The sequence below is a fragment of the Callorhinus ursinus genome, unplaced genomic scaffold (assembly GCF_003265705.2).
Source record: "Callorhinus ursinus isolate GAN/ISIS: 27379988/994484 unplaced genomic scaffold, GSC_fseal_2.0 scaffold17, whole genome shotgun sequence".
Taxonomy (NCBI): domain Eukaryota; kingdom Metazoa; phylum Chordata; class Mammalia; order Carnivora; family Otariidae; genus Callorhinus; species Callorhinus ursinus.
Window position 1 is genome coordinate 35,474,911 of NW_027397079.1, and position 14,380 is coordinate 35,489,290.

Consider the following 14,380-nt stretch of genomic DNA (forward strand, 5'->3'; position numbering starts at 1 on the left):
GAGCCTTCCCAGCCTGACCTAAATCTGCCCTCCTGCCCACATGTGCTCTGGTCTCTCTCACTCACTCCTTTGTACCCCATAGGGCTTGTGTTACTTTATTCCTTCTGCTTGGTATTGCCTTCCCCATCCCTCACTTTAGATGTCCTATTCATCCTTCAAAACACAAATGTAGGGCCCCTGAGTGGCTCAATCAGTTGAGCATTTGCCTTCGGCTCAGGTCATGATCCCAGGATCCTGGCATCGAGTCCCGCATTGGGCTCCCTGCTGAGCTGCTTCTCCCTCTTCCTGACACTCCTCCTGCTTGTGCTCTCTCTCTCTCTGACAAATAAATAAAATTAAAAAAAAAACACAAATGTCAAAAAACAAAACAAAACCACAAATGTCATCCCAAGATGACAAAAAGACAAGAAATAACAAATGTTAGTGAGGATGTGGAAAAAAGGGAACCCTTGTGCCCGTTGGTGGGAATGTAAATTGGTACAGCCAATGGATGGAAAACAGGATGGCATTTCCTCAAAAAATTAAAAATAGAACTACCATATGATCCAGCAATTCCACTTCTGGATATTTATCCAAAGAAAACAAAATTACCATCTCAAAAAGATATCTGTACCCTCATGTTCATTGCAGCATTATTTACAAGAGGCAAGACATGGGAAAAACCTCAGTGGTCCACCAACAGATGAATGGATAAAGATGCAGTGTATATACACAATGGAATATTGTTCAACCATAAAAAGAAGGAAATCTTGCTGTTTGCAACAACATTGATGGACCCTGAAGGCATTATGTTAAATGAAATAAATCAGACAGAAAAAGACAAATACTATATGATCTCACTTATATGTAGAATCTGAAAAAACAAAACTGAACTCACAGATACAGAGAAGTTTGGCCAAAGGAAGGGGGGAGGAGAGCAGGAAAAAGGGGTGAAAATTGTCAAAAGGCACAGACTCCCAGTTATCAGGTAAATAAGTCTGGGGATGTAATGTGTAGCATGGTGACTATATTAAAACATTTTTTTAAACATTTTTTAATTTTTAAAAAGGGTCACCCAAATTTTGTAAGCTACTACTTTACAAAACGAGGATACATACATATATAATAAATAAGGTATCCTGTGATAATGTCTTTCAAGGAAAATCAAAACTTAAAAGACTTAAAAAAAACTTAAAAGTTAAAAAAAAGACCTTCTAAAAACCTTAAATGCTGTCACTTCCTAACTACTTCTAGAACAGTGGCTCTCAAGTTGGACAATGGTTCTCAAAATTTAGGGTGAATAAGAATTATCTAAGAAAGTCCTTAAAAATACATCTTCCTGGGGTGCTTGGGTGGCACAGTCGGTTGAGCTTCCGACTGTGGTTTTTGGTTCAGGTGGTGATCACAGGGTTGTGAGATTGAGCCCCGCAGTCAGGCTCCACACTCATCGTGCAGTCTGCTTAAGACTCTCTCTCTCTTTTCCTCTGCCCCTCCCCACCTCTCTTTCTCTTTCTTTCTCTCTTTAAAATAAATAAATAAATCTTTAAAAAAGTATATCTTCCTGGGCCCCCCTCCCTGAGACTCTGATTTGGAAGGTCCTGGGATGAGACCTGGGAATCTGCATTTATAACAAGTCTGCTTTGATTCCGATGGTCTGTGCAGTCAGGATGGTCTTTGCACTGTGTACCCATAGCTCGTTGGACAGATGCCCAGAGCCCTTACCTCTGGCTCCTCACCTGGAGAGCAATCCAACCTCAGGTACCTGGAGTCCTCAGCACCCAACACAGTACCTGGCACATAACTTGGTGTATTCCACTTCCTGAAGGAATCCCTGTCTCTCAAGCCATGATTGCAATTGCTAATCATCAAAAGAGACTCATAGAGCATAATATCCTGGGAAAGTCTGCTCTAGAAAAGAGAGACACTCACCTAGTATGTGGGAAAAGCCACAGATAGGGCAGCCCCACTCCTCACATGTGGGCTTCATGCGTGCGTGCTGGAGACCATTTCAGACCCTGCAGGGTGGGTTAGGTGGTGATTGTGGGAGATCTGGAGAGAGAAGATGAAGTTTATCAGCAGAAATAACCACAGCCCAGTGAAAAAGGGAAGCAGAAGATGACCATTTAAGGGATGCCTGGGTGGCTCAGTCGGGTAAGCATCTGCCTTTGGCTCAGGTTATGATCCCAGGGTCCTGGGATCGAGCCCCACATCAGGCTCCCTGCTCAGCGGGGAGTCTGCTTCTCCCTCTCCCTCTGCTGCTCCCCCTGTTGTGCTCTCTTCTCTCTCTCTGTCAAATAAATAAATAAAATCTTTTAAAAAGTAAATAAAAATAAACATTTAAAAAAAAGAAGATGACCATTTAAAGTCAGGAGGCAGGAAGGTCCCCTGGCTCTTCTGAAGGCTTCAAAGGAGCCACTCAGGAAAAACATCCCTGCCAGAGAGGCTGGGAGACAAGTTTAGGCGGTGCCGCCAGACTGGGGTCCACCAGCACCTGGGGCGGGCCTCTCCATCAAGCACGGGGGTGGGGGGTGGGCTTGTGAGGAAACAAGAACAGAGAATAATCCTGGCTGGCAGGGTGCTGCCTGAGGAAGTCAGGAGGCTTGCCTGTTCGCCGCCCTCACTTCCCATGTGCCGGTGTGTTTGCTGGCATTGGGCTCCTGTTAGTTAAAGCAAGTGTGTGTGCCTTCAGCACTGGTACCCTGGCCCCAAACGTCATTCTTTCCAGGGGTCTCCAGCACAGTGCTGCCACCGGTAGAATCAATTAGGCTCCCTCCCAAAAGTCAGGCTGCTTTTCCAAGCCCGGAGGCGAAACAACACTACCACCCCTTCCCCGCTGCGGCTTGGGGCTCACATGTCGGCCCCACATTTCTCCCTATGGCCACGGTTTGGCAACATCAGAGCCTGCCTTGGGGGGAAATCTGCCCAAATGAATAGAAAAATAACTCTTGGGGGCAACCCACCAGCCTGCAGATCCAGGGGCGACAGAGAATCTGCCTGTGTAACGGGCTCGAGTCATATAACCCATCCCCACCACCCTGCAGTACTGTTCTAACTTTATTTGAGCCTGGCCTTATAAACAATATTTTATGAAACCAGAGTAAAGGTGCCCCAAGCAGAGGTGAGCAGGCTTCCCTAGGAGTCAGTAAAAGTTACACCTGAGATATAACAGTCTTCATTAAAATGCCACCAGGGAGCTTCCAACTGTCCAGCTGGCTCTCCAAGCCTTCCACTGAAGAGCCAAGATGGGGGGACAGACCAGCTCACACTGGTGGAGGGGCCCCAGAACAACGGGCTGCATCACACAGGCCCCAGGGGGACTGGAGTGGAACCCCAACAAACAACAAGCACTCAGACCTTTTTCAATTCTTAAGCATCATCCTGAGGAAGGCTGGTCAGCAGTAAGCTGCCCGGTGGACTCAGAGGCTCCCCGTTGGGGAGTTCATTAGGACGCAGCATTGCATCAGCCTGTGGCAAATCCTAGGGCACCATCTTCTTTCCTTCCTCCTTTCTCATGGCCCCTGCCCTCAAAATCTCAAAATGTGCTGACATGCAGAGTCATTACAGAATATGTTCATGGATACACACACACTTAAATCCTAATCACTGCCTTACAGTGAGATAGAGATGGTCATCACCAACTTACAGATGAGGGAATTAAGGCAGAGAAAGGCAGTAGAGAGAGAATTCAATCTCTCTATTTTGGACTCCAAGCACAACGTTCTTTCTGCTAAACCACATTGTTTCACTGGGCTTCCTGCTCTAATTAACTCATTTACATCAAGTGTTTTGGACTTGGTGTGCTTTGATTTCTAAGAGTATATGCATTTTACAAGTATGTTCCAAATTCCTCTCTTTTCTTTCTCCAGCAATCCTAACACAGACGCGATGGCCAATAACAGTTAGGAATGGAATAGCAGATGTCGCTGAGGGATATTATCAAGGGAAGGTCACCCCTAAAACTATGCCACATAAGGAGTTCCTTTGAGTAATTCCAACCTTAAAGGAGGGGTGGATAATGTAGAAAAGCAGCCCTCAGGTAGTTTTCAGCTCTGATGATGCTTTTTAAGTGGCAAGATCTGACTCTTCCCTTTGATTGGTCTTTGCAGCCCCTGCTCAAAGTTAGCTAAGTGATATGAGTAAGAATGTGAAAGTATGAGAGAAGTTGTGCTTTAAACCCATATATCATGACCAGTTGTCAAGGAAATGTAGAAACGGTGGGGCCCGAAGTCACAGACTGGAAATTCTTTCCAGTGGCATGATTCTGCATCTTGGAACCAGTCTGTGGGTAAATACGCAACCAACGAGGCTCTCCACCCTGGGCTGGCTGAGATTCCTGGAAGCGAGTTACACCACAGAACTGCTCAATCCATGGAGTCAGCTGGGACCATTTGCTCTCAGCCAGCAGAATTTGAGAACGTTTGAAGGAAAATACCCTGCTGCCCATCCTGGCTGAATCCCTTCCTCTTCTGGAGCCTGTGGGACCGGGCTCTGCTTAGCAGAAGAGTCTCAACCACCAACAGGCCACTGTGAGGTTTGCCACCGTGTAACGAGGTTGGGCGGGGTGCTTCTTGCCACCTAAGGAAACATGGTTTGGAAACTGGAGTCATTTTTGCCAACCCTGCCTCAAATGCCGGCTTTGTGCCTGAGAACCGATGTCAGGGCCTGTTCGTGCTGGCATCGAGGACAATGGTTTCATTGACAGAGCTAAGCCTGACACCCCCTGGCCTGGATATGTTTTTGACTGCCAAGGAAGAGGGGGAAGGAAAGCACAGAGACCTTAGCAGGCTCCTAGCATCTGACCAAAATCTTGGGCTTTGGGTCGAGAGAGAGATGGAAACAGAGTCAGTTAAAAAAGACCATCTTGTGACAAGTTATTCTAAATTCACAAAAAAAAAAACCTCCCAGCATCGTGTCTCTTAAAGGAGTTTGTTGTACATAATTCAGAGCTACATGGATTAAATTTCCCTTAAAATATACATCAATTTGAAAATTAAAGGGGCAAGTGCCCAAGATAAGACATGTTTGGATTTCGGTCAAACTCAGAGCCCTTAGAATGGAATAGCAGCATGGAAGGCAGGATGTGGCTTTTTAGGACTTCGCCTGTCATCTACCGGGCCCATTCTCTCCCCTCCTTCTGGGAGGAACTTTCGATGTCCAATATCAGCTGCTGAATTGTTTTCAGAGCCAGATGGAGACCGCCTTCAGAGTTTCAGAAGTCTCCAGACACTTAGCCCTGCCATTCTCAAGAGCCCTGGCCTCATGTCTCCCCCACTTTATCCAACACTGTAGAATGTCCGAGAAGAAGGAGCATCAGAGACCATTAGCTCCCACTCTGTGCTGCAGAAGAGGAAACTGAGGCCCAGAAAGTGACACAGTTCCTTCAAAACCCATGGGATGGCCCCCATGTCCCCTCACCAAAATTCTTTTTTTTTAAAGATTTATTTATTTGAGAGAGAGAATGTGCGCACGAATGTGCATGTGCACACGCGTACACACACACACACACACACACACGAGTGCGGGGAGGGGCAGAGGGAGAGAGTCTGAAGCAGACTCCACTCCGGGCTCGATCTCACAACCCTTAGATCATGACCTGAGCCAAAATCAAGAGTCCCAGGCTTAGCCTACTGAGCCAGCCAGGTGCCCCTCCCCTCACCAAAATTCTAATTAGCTTTCCATTCATATCTCTCCTCCACAATTCTATAATCTTTACCTCAGCTCCTCTGCTGTTCACCATGGTAGCCCACCACAGAAACTCCTAGGCTGTCTTTCCTCTCCCACAGACTGATTGCCCAACTCTTCTCCTCGCCCTCACCCACCGCAACAAGGCCCACCCCTTTTCTCACTGCTGCTTGTTGTATACCATGTCTTCCTTCTGGAATCGTTTCCTTCTTCTTCTTCTTTTTTTTTTTTTTTACCTTGAAAAATACCTTTATTTCACCTTCAAGAGTAAATGGCAATTTATCTGGGTATTGAATTTTAAGTTGACAGTGATTTTCCCTCAGCACCTTGAAGGCATTTTCTTTTCTCTTCTGGCCTCTTTTGTTGCTATTGAGAAGGGTCCTTGCTGTAAGTCTAATTTTGTCCCCTTGTAGGCCATTTATCTCTCCATTCTGTTGCTTTAAGATTTTAATCTCTGATGTTCTGCAGTTTAGTGTGCGTGTCTAGGTATGGATTTATTTTTATGTATCTTCCATGTGATTCTTTCAACAGTTGTTTGAATCTTCTATCAACATGGGATAATTCCCATTATTAACAGTAATAGCCACATATCTTACATGTTTCTTCTGTGCTGTGCTCTACACATCATCTCATTTAATTCTCACAACAGGGTCCCTATAACCAGCCATTGTACAATCAGGGAAACTGGGTCAGAAAGTGGTTAAATTTTTTGTCCATGCTAAGACAGTAATTGGCAAGACCATATTTGGAGCCCTGATATTAGAGTTTGAGTATTATTTCTTCTTCTTCCTTTTGTCTTCCTCTGGTACTCCTATGAGACATAGGTTGGCTCTTTTCTATTATCCTTTCTTTTAACCTGTCTAATCTCTTTTTCTCTCTCTGGAGCATTCTGGACTATTTCCTCAGATCTCTTCTCCATTTCACTAATTCTCTCTCCTGTGTGTCCAATCTGCTATTTATCGTACCCCTTGCCCTTTTAGTTTCGGTAACCATATTTTTCATTTCTAGAAGTTTCCACCAGCTCATTTGAGATCTTTCTTTTATTTTTAAAATAGTGTCTTGTACTGTTTGAAGGCACATCCTTTGATTTTTTTTTTTAAAGATTTTATTTATTTGACAGAGATTGAAAGAGCGAGAGAGGAAACACAAGTAGGGGGAGTGGAAAAGGGAGAAGCAGGCTTTCCCACCGAGCAGGAAGCCCGATGCAGGGCTCCATCCCAGGACCCTGGGATCATGACCTGAGCCGAAGGCAGATGCTTAAGGACTGAGCCACCCAGGAGCCCCAACATATCCTTTGATTTTAAGACCATTTAAAAATACTAGTTTTGTAGTCTCTATCCAATAGTTTAACTAATGTAAAGTCTTGAGGAGTTTAACCCCTGCTGTTTATTTTGGCTGCTGACTTTTGTACATGGTAGATTATTTCTCTCTGCTTTTATAATTTTTTACTGTAGGCAGGGCTTTATTTTTCCTGTGGGAATTCTCTGTGTTGTGCAGTGTTGAAGTTCAGTTCCAGTGGTTTTATATTTGCTTCTTCTAGGTATCCTAGGAGTATCACTGGTTAAAGACCAATTTTATGTTAATTTCTTGGCTTGGGGTTTCCTTCTGATGCAGGTAGTAGATAGTTGGGTTCTAAACTTGTGCCAGGCACATGACTGAGGTTTTGATTTTTCATAGGGGGCTTTTTTTTTTTCCCATTTAGAGTCAGAGCAGAGAGGAGCTTCCTTGATGTCCTTCTGGGCTGATGGCTTTTCTGAGAGCATCTGAGCTTTACATAGAGGACTGTATAACCCTCACTTCAACCCAGGCTTGAGGCATCATCCTGTCCTGCATGCATGTGAACAGCCAAGCCCTTAGCTTTTGTTAGATCAGATCATCTGCCCTTGGCCATGGCAGCATAAGTTCCAGAGCCTGCTGTTTGAGCTATTTCTTTTCACTTCAGCACCCGGAGATTTCCTTTTCTACCTGTCAAGCTCATTCGTGCTTTATCTATTTATTTTCATTTTCTTTTTTAAAAATTGTGGTAAAATACACATAACATAAAATTTACCATCTTAACCATTTTTAAGTGTACCACAGTTCAGTGGCATTAAGTACATTCACATCACTCAACCGTCACCACCATCCATCCACAGAACTCTTTTCATCTTGCAAAACTGAAACTCTGTACCCATTAGATAAGATAGCTCTTTGTTCCTCCCCCACCAATCCCTGGCAACAACCATCCTACCTTCTGTCTCTATGAATTTGCCTCACATCAGTGAAATCATACGATATTTGTCCTCTTGTGGCTGGCTTATTTTGTTTAGCATATCTTCAAAGTTTATCCATCTTGTAGCATATGTTCGAATTTCCTTCATTTCTTTCTTTCTTTTTTTTTTTGAGAGTGAGAGAGTGTGCTCTTGAGTGTGGTGGGGAGGGGTAGAGAGAAAGGGAGAGAATCTAAACAGGCTCCACATTGAATGTGGAGCCCAATGCAAGGCTCTATCTCACAACCCCAGGATCATGACCTGAGCCAAAATCAAGAGTCAGATGCTTAACCAACGAGCCACCCAGGTGCCCTAAGAATTTCTTTCATTTTTAACACTGATATAATATTCCATTGTATGCATATAGCATATTTTGTTTATCCATTCATCCATCAATGGACAGCTGGGTTGCCTCCACCTTTCGATTATTGTGAATAATGCTGCTAGGAACATGGGTGTGCAAATATCTCTTCAAGACCCTGCTTTTACTGGTGCAAGCACTCTGGAAAACAGTATGGAGTTTCCTTAAAAAGTTGAAAATAGAGCTGCCATACAATCCAGCAATTGCACTACTGGGTATTTACCCCAAGATACAAATATAGGGATCCTAAGGGGTATGTGCACCCCGATGTTTATAGCAGCAATGTCCACAATAGCCAAACTGTGGAAAGAGCCAAGATGTCCATCGACAGATGAATGGATAAAGAAGATGTGGTATATATATATACAATGGAATATTATGCAGACATCAAAAGGAATGAGATCTTGCCATTTACAATGACGTGGATGGAACTGGAGGGTGTTATGCTGAGTGAAATAAGTCAATCAGAGAAAGACATGTATTTTATGACCTCACTGATATGAGGAATTCTTAATCTCAAGAAACAAACTGAGGGTTGCTGGAGTGGGGGCGGGGTGGGAGGGATGGGGTGACTGGGTAATAGACATTGGGAAGGGTATGTGCTATGGTGAGCGCTGTGAATTGTGCAAGACTGTTGAATCACAAATCTGTACCTCTGAAATAAATAATGCAATATATGTTAAGAAAAAAAAAAGAAGAAGAAGAAGATAGGGGGAGGGGAAGAATGAAGGGGGGAAATCGGAGAGGGAGATGAACCATGAGAGACGATGGACTCTGAAAAACAAAGTGAGGGTTCTAGAGGGGGGGAGGGGGATGGGTTAGCCTGGTGATGGGTATTAAGGAGGGCACGTTCTGCGTGGAGCACTGGGTGTTATGCACAAACAATGAATCATGGAACACTACATCCAAAACTAATGATATAATGTATGGTGATTAACATAACAATAAAAAATTTAAAGAAGAAAAAAAAAGACCCTGCTTTTAATTCTTTTGGGTGTATACACAGAAGTGGAATTACTGATCATATGGTAATTCTATTTTTTAAGGAGTTGGCATATGTTTCCCACAGTGGCTGTACCAATTTTTCCACACCCCTGCTAACACTTGTTATTTTCTGTTGTTTTGTTTTTGTTTTTGTTTTTATAGCAGCCATCCTATGTGGTCTTCCTATACAGACATCCTAATGGGTGTGGTATCTCATTGTGGTTTTGGTTTGCATTTCTCTAATGATTAGTTGAGCGTCTTTTCATGGGCTTATTGACCATCTGCATATCTTCTTTGGAGAAATGTCTATTGAAGCCTTCTGCCCATTTTTAAATCAGGTTGTTGTGTTGTTGTCAGTATACATTTAAAGAGTTTTATTTTATAAGACATTTCTAAGTGTTTATATGGGAAGATTTCTATGCTGTCCTATGGCTATTTTGCTGGATCAGGGAGTCTCTAAGATTCCCTTTCCGAAGACTTTCACTGTGCCCTCTGCAATTTCCAGTTCCACAGCCAAGAAATCTCCCTTTTCTAAAATGTGCCTTCTCTGCTTCCTTGTCCTAATTGGCCTGACTTTGCCCTAATGATACCACTGTCCCTGAAACCCCTCAAGTGAAGGACCCAACACTCCCCTCCCTCCCTTTCAAAGCACACAGGCTTCCTGGACTCAGGGGTAGAGTTGAGCATTTATTAAAGACATTTAGTCTTGGGGTGCCTGAGTGGCTCAGTCAGTTACGTGCCTGACTTCCACTCAGGTCATGATCTCAGGATCCTGGGATCGAGCCCTGCATTGGGTCTGCATTCAGCGGGGAGTCTACTTGTCCTTCTGCCCCTCCCCTGCTCATGCTCTCTCTCTTTCTTTCTCAAATAAATAAAATCTTTAAAATAAATAAATAAAGACATTTAGTCTTTCTCCCCACTCCAACTTCTGTATCCCCTTCAGTGTCCACTAAGCACCCAGTAACCATGGGAGCCTCAGCCTCCAGGTATGGATAGAAACCCAACTTTGGAGATGGAGATATGGGACTTCAAAATTCCATTTCCCTGATCACCATGGTTCTTAACCACTCTTCACTTTAATCTTCTCACTAACAAAAAAAGATGGGGTAAGAAGCCGACCTTAAGCGGTGGCCGTAAGAATTAAATGAGATAGTGCACTTCAGATGCCTCACCAGTTCCTAGCTCATGTGAGTGCTTATGGAGTTTATTTCAATTTCACTTCACCTCCACTCTACCTTTAGCAATCACATAGCTACCAGTTGATGTTTATTCTCACCCAAAACAACTTTCCTCTTGTGCTGTGGAACCATGTGACCCTATCTTCATAACCAGTTGTATAGGTTTCCTGTGGCTGCTATAACAAATTAGCACCAATCTGGTGGTTTGAAACAACAGAAATTTATCTTCTCAAAGTTCTAGAGGCCGGAAGTCCAAAATCAGTGTCACTTTGTATTGGCAAGGCCACATTTCCCTCCCTCTGGAGGCTGTAGAGGAGAAATTTTGCCTTTTCCAGCTTTCTTTTAAAGGCTTAAATCCCTTTTTATATCTGCCTCTGTTCCTGGTCCACCCCCACCAGGTATACATACAGTAAGTACGACCATTTCTCTGGCCAAAAGAAGACTGGTAAGGCATGTATGTATTGAGGCCATCCGCTTGCGTTCAAATTAGGAATGATTGCTTTTGAAGCTTAGAGACACCGTCTTGAGAAGGGTCCAGCACCCTGTGATCATGACGTACAACCCTGATACAAATCCCAGTTCAATTCTTAGGTCTTTTCATTGACTCAGAAACCGTATCCCTTTTCCTGCCAGCTTCCCTATTCCTTTCATCTTGCAAGCTGGAGCTGAAGCCAGCTCTAACACTTGGTGCAAAGGAAGGGAAAGAACCACAGAGAGGGTGACCCTCCTCTCTCAGATGGGCTTGGGGTTTCCACTGGACAAATCCGAGAGAGATCTGGCCTGCCACACCTGGACCCAGGGAGGGCACTTTAAGCCAGAAGGTGGGCTCCCAGATCCTCAGTCATAACCAATGATGAAGAAAAGAACGGTCATATTTGTCTCTCTTGCGGCCCACACCCTATACTCTGCCTTAATACATGTATACTCTGTCTCCCATGCTATTTCTCATTCCCTAACTTCCTGATTCCTTGACTTCTTTCTTTTTAAATTTCATATTCACTGCTTGGATCAGAAGCTTAATATTATTCCTCTAGTACTAATATTAATACTCAGTGTTTTCTTCTGTACCAAGTAATCATTCTTTTTCCTGCTCCAGCTAACCCTACCTTGGCCAGTACCCCTGCCAGGAGTCACCTAGTATTGACCCATGGGATCTGGACATTGCCAACCTTCTATAACCAGTGCCTCCTGGATAGCTTCCCCAAGATGTCTTCTAGGCATTCTCCTCCCCCCAAAAAGCCTGCTCTCCAACCTATATTCTTTCTCTTTGTTAATTATGTCATTAATGACTCAGTTATTCAAGCCAGAAATCAGAGAGCCATCCTAGACCCCTTTTTTCATTTATCCTCACTTCCAGTTTCTTATTAACACTCCCTCCCAAAAGTCTCTCATATCTATCCCTCCCTTTCTCTCTTCACTCTCCTGCCTTAGTTCAGACTCATCACTTTTACCTACACTTCCTTACTGGTCTCTTCAGTCTTGCCTCATCCCATCCTAATGCACCTTCCAAAATGCCACCAGATGGTATATAAAGATCAGACTTGACCCTGTCTACTTCCCAACTTAAAATACTCCCTGATCGCTGCAGAACGCTCCAAAATCCTTAGCATGGTAGAGAAGATCATTCATGTTCTGATAGCTGCTTTGTTCTCCTGCCTTATTTATTACCATTTCCTCCTGAGCACATACAACTTACTACAGCTTGTGCCCCAAACCTGCCACTCGCATTTACCTTCTCTTTTTGTATATTTCCTTTGCTTTGAGTTCTCTTTCCAACCTCAGCCACCTTTTGTGTCAGGAAAACTTCCATTCCTCATTTAAGATATCGATCAAGTGGTGCCTGGGTGGCTCAGTCAGTTAAGCGTCTGCCTTCATCTCAGGTCATGATCTCAGAGTTCTGGGCTCAGTGGGGAATCTGCTTCTCCCTCTCCCTCTGCCACTCCCCCTGCTTGTGCTCTCTCACTCTTTCTCTCTCTCTCTCTCTCTCTGTCAAATAAATAAATAAATAAATAATCTTTTTTAAAAAGAATGTTTTTTTTTTTTAAATCAATCAAATGTCATCTCCTAATCAACATCAAGCTAGTATCATTCATCTTTTGGTGGGAAGAAAGTTATAGTGCTTTCTCACCTTTCATGTCACATATTTTGTTTGAATTTTCTTTTTTTTTTTAAGATTTTATTTATTTATTTGACAGAGAGAGAGATAGCGAGAGCAGGAACACAAGCAGGGGGAGTGGGAGAGGGAGAAGCAGGCTTCCCGTGGAGCAGGGAGCCTGATGCGGGACTCGATCCCAGGACCCTGGGATCATGACCTGAGCCAAAGGCAGATGCTTAACAACTGAGCCACCCAGGCACCCTGAATTTTCTTGAAACAATTTTTTTAAAGATGATTTTTTTCACCTTCTCTTTGAAAACTTCACTGTCTTTCCCTTCCGGATAGAATTAATTATGCCCTCTGATTGTCTTTCAAGACATATATTTGTATATTACTTTTATAAATGATTCTAGAAAACTGCTTTTTTATTATTGTTTATATCCGTCTTCTCAAACTGTAAGCAGTTTAAAAACCGGAATCGTGTCTTATCCAACTTAGTACCTCCAGCACCTAGCATAATACCTAGTACATAGGAAGGGCCCCCAAAATGTTAGTGAAAAAGAAATAAATTGCCCAAGTTCACTTAATTGATTAGTGGTAGAGTCTAGATTAAAATCTAGGTCTCTAGATTTCCACTTCACTGTTTTTCCCATTTTGCTATATCCTTGTCCGTGGCAAAGTATGATCACCCAGCCACATGGGGTCATGTGGAGGAAAGAGCACTCTCCTCATTTGTGAAATCGAAGAATTACCTGCTTGTCTGCTCAGTCTTTATGAGGACCGAATGGGGCAATGTTTGTGAACACTCTTGGTAAAATGAGAAGTTGCTTATAGAAAAAAGGGATTATTCTAAACATTTAGTTCACTACAGCTTTCATCTTTAACCAATGGATTATAAATTAGAACAAATGTTTCCATAGCATTTGAAAGCAATCTAAAGAGAACTTATCCTTTATTCTCTAATCCTCAAGGACATGGATGAGAAACTTCCTGCATAGTTAGGAGACAGTGCCTTTCTGGGTTTGTGCACTATTTTTGTACATATACTATGCTGGTAACACCTCTTGTCCATCTCTTAAAGATAGTCCACTATTCACTTTGCCCAGGTGTGTAACTGTGAGTCCCAAAAATGGTTTTACATGTAGAAGTGGAGCCACACATTGCCCTGCTGACTGTGGATTTCCAAAATCCTTGACAACATGGGATATTGCACTCTTAAAACAAGAGAAGGCTCTACACACGGGATGTCCTGAAAACAGGAGAAGACCTTAGAAATTAAAAGTAAGATAACAGAGATGAAAGATTTGATGAAAGAGTTGGAAGTTAAAGATGAACTCATCCAGAAAGTAAAACCAAAGGACAAAGAATTGGAAAATAGAAGAGAAAAAAAAAAAATAAGAAAGTTATAGGACAAATCCTTGGGATTCAATGTCTAAACAAAGGGTCCAAAAAGAGAGAACAGGAAATGCAAATCAAAACCACGATGAGACATCACCTCACCCTTGTCAGAATGGCTAGTATCAGAAAGACAAGAAATGGGGGTGCCTGGGTGGCTCAGTTGGTTAAGCATCCAAATCTTGATCTCAGCTCAGGTCTCCATCTTAGCTCAGGTCTCGATCTCATGGTTGTGAGTTCAAGTGCTACATTAGGCTCCAAGCTGGGCATGGGAGCCTACTGAAAAAAAAAAAAAAAGACAAGAAATGACAAGTGTTGGTGAGGATGTGGAAAAAAGGGAAACCGTGTTTGCTATCACTGGGAATGTCAACTGAGGCAGCCACTATGAAAAACAGTATGGAGATTCCTCAAAAATTAAACATAGAAATACCATATGATGCAGCAATTCCACTTCTGG